Below are 2635 nucleotides of genomic sequence, written 5' to 3'. Positions count from 1 at the left end.
CCCACTTTTTGTGCTGGTTTTTGGCAATTTGTGCGATCATCGTCTTTACTATGCGATTTGCACGTTCTGTGGGATTTTCCTGCGTGCAGTAGGGAGCCGTAAACTGGCGATGAACGCCTATGTCCTGCAGATACTTAGAAAGCGCTCGACCTGTAAATTGACTCCCGTTGTCCGAGATCAAGACTTTGGGTACACCAAAGCGACATAGTATCAGTTCCCGAAAAGCTTTGAAGACGCCTTCGGCAGTCGCCTTACGACTGGGGACTAGTTCTACCCATTTGGTGAACCGATCAATGAAAACCAAGAGCATGGTATTCCCGTGTTTAGTCCGCGGCAATGGTCCAACGAAGTCGGTGCATACTATCGCCCATGGTTCCTCGGGAATGGTGACAAGCATTTCCCCAGCCGGTGCAGTTTGACTGGGCTTGTTGACAGGACTCACAAGACCGAAAGTAATTAGATATGTCCCGATTCATTCGAGGCCAGTAGTAGCGGCTGCTCACCCGGATAATGGTTTTCCTTACTCCCAGATGTCCCGCGGCCGGTTGGTCGTGGTTTTCCCGCATGACTCGATCCCGAAGTGAAGTGGGGACACAGAGCTTCCATGGAGTATTATCTTCGTCCACGTGTCGTCACAAAAGAGACCGGTTTCAATTGTTATTCTTCCTTTTATAGCCTTGCCTATTTGCTGTTCTCGCATACCTGTTTTGCATGTGGGTTTTGTGTTGTTTCAAACCGGTAACGGTACCTTGTTTACCCAGCAACAATTCGTCCCGCGGCCGCCATTACAAACTTGTCCGCGATTTTAATTTTTACAAATATTCGAACCAAATAGGATCCAAGCTGAACCACAACCTTCAAGGACTTATTTTTAGGTTTCTAAACATTTATTTCCAATACAAACCTTTGTTTTGAATTCTTTGTCCTGTGGAAACATCCTCTTCTTAGATCCTTCATGCTGTGTGTCGATCCCATCCATGGTAAAGAACAGATAACATTCGATATTTTTGGGACACTTTGTTGTTCACATTTTGTTTGCTTTGTCATATTTTGTTTTAAAACTTTCTTAATACAATACATTTCTTCATCTATAAATTTTCATTAATAAAATAGTATTTAAAAAATATATGAAATGACATTCGGCTGCGAATACCATATGCAAATTGTGACTACTAAATGATAGTTAAGAAATCTCTTTACGGTTGGTCGTATCTACTAATTTGAACAAACATTTTTCAAAGGAGGTAGATTTGGTTGCCACAACCATTTATCTTGTGGCACGACAGAAAATCTGTTGAAACCCTGTAGGAATATACTGAACTCACTCAAAATCAAACTAAGTTTTTGCTAACTAATCTGTGGTGACTTCTAGCTAACTCAATACTTATGCAGCCTTGAGACAATTGAATTTTATTCAACTCACTTCTTCCCGATCAGCAATGAGTTACTTTTTTGTTCACTCAAAGCTGATGCATATGTAAGTAATATCAAGTCATAGAAAAGATAAAAAATAAACAAAAAAATATATTCACTGCTATAAATGTCATTTAGATTTTTAAATAAATATTGTGATTTCATACGACATTTGTATTTTTCCGATGGATTGCGGTAATTAACATTTAAATGCATAACTAAAATGCAATTTAATAATTGAAATTTGTACTTTTTATGTGGAAGCCATCATAGTGGTATCATTGACGGAATAAATGGAAACTCCCAATGAATTTTTCAATGGGCTGTTTGCTGTTTAAAGGTAAGTACTATGTTCAGTTTCCGCAACGAAACTCCGCACAAAACCTAAGGTTGGTACTATGTTCGGTTTTCGAGTTGAAACCCACTTTATTTTCGCGATTACTTTTCCTTAAATAAACAAAATTATAAATGAAAACAAACATAAAGTTTTGCCGAAATTTAGAGGAACCAGGACATCAATTGAGTTAATTTATCTTCTTTATATAGAACTGTTTTAATAAAATAACCGCGAAAATTTAAACGCGAAAAGCGAACATAGTACTGATCTTAATGGGTATAGTCTATATGTATATATCAGTCTATCGTTCTCTTCTTATATATTATTATTATTTTTTATATGCAATTCTTTGTAATAGAGGAAAATATCTAGAGAAATGCCTTCAAGGCATTTGGAGTTCTCTGATGAAGCCCACTTTCAGTCAGCGAGTTACAGCACAATCTCAAAGGAAAGAAAAGCGAAAGATATTAAGACAACACTCAAGCCTAATATTAGAACTTATATTATATTATATTTGCGATGTATTATATTATACATTTTATTTGTTTTAATATAGTTACAAAGACTGAGTAAGCTTATAATTACTTCAGAATAAAATGAATAAAAAAATAATAAATAAAAAATAATTTATTAACCAGATAGCTCACCATAAACTAATCCGTTAGAAGTGTCCTTGTGTATTATCAGCCAAAAGCTAACTGATTTTGAGCTAACTTTTGGAAAGCTGAAACTTATGCAGAGGTGAGTGAGATCTGACTCGATCCAATGACAACACGTGTTAAAACTGAATAGGATTTTACATGGTAAATGAGTGATTTCTTGAGTCACATGTGACTCAGTTTTGATTAACCATTTGTTAGGGAGCCACCGTGGTGCAATGGTTAG

General features: G+C 36.5%; 1 long non-coding RNA gene across 1 annotated transcript; it reads left to right on the top strand.

Annotated features, from left to right (window-relative positions):
• The first annotated feature begins 1580 nt into the window (after positions 1 to 1580).
• On the top strand, positions 1581 to 2250 carry LOC142233233 (uncharacterized). Its single transcript, XR_012721365.1, has 3 exons — positions 1581 to 1608; positions 1678 to 1753; positions 2109 to 2250. It is a non-coding gene; the product is annotated as an uncharacterized LOC142233233 (long non-coding RNA).
• Positions 2251 to 2635: the final 385 nt, after the last annotated feature.

The sequence above is a fragment of the Haematobia irritans genome, chromosome 4, assembly GCF_050003625.1.
Source record: "Haematobia irritans isolate KBUSLIRL chromosome 4, ASM5000362v1, whole genome shotgun sequence".
NCBI classification, from domain to species: Eukaryota; Metazoa; Arthropoda; class Insecta; order Diptera; family Muscidae; genus Haematobia; species Haematobia irritans.
Note: the sequence above shows the minus strand (reverse complement) of the source record. Positions and strands in the feature narration are given on the sequence as shown.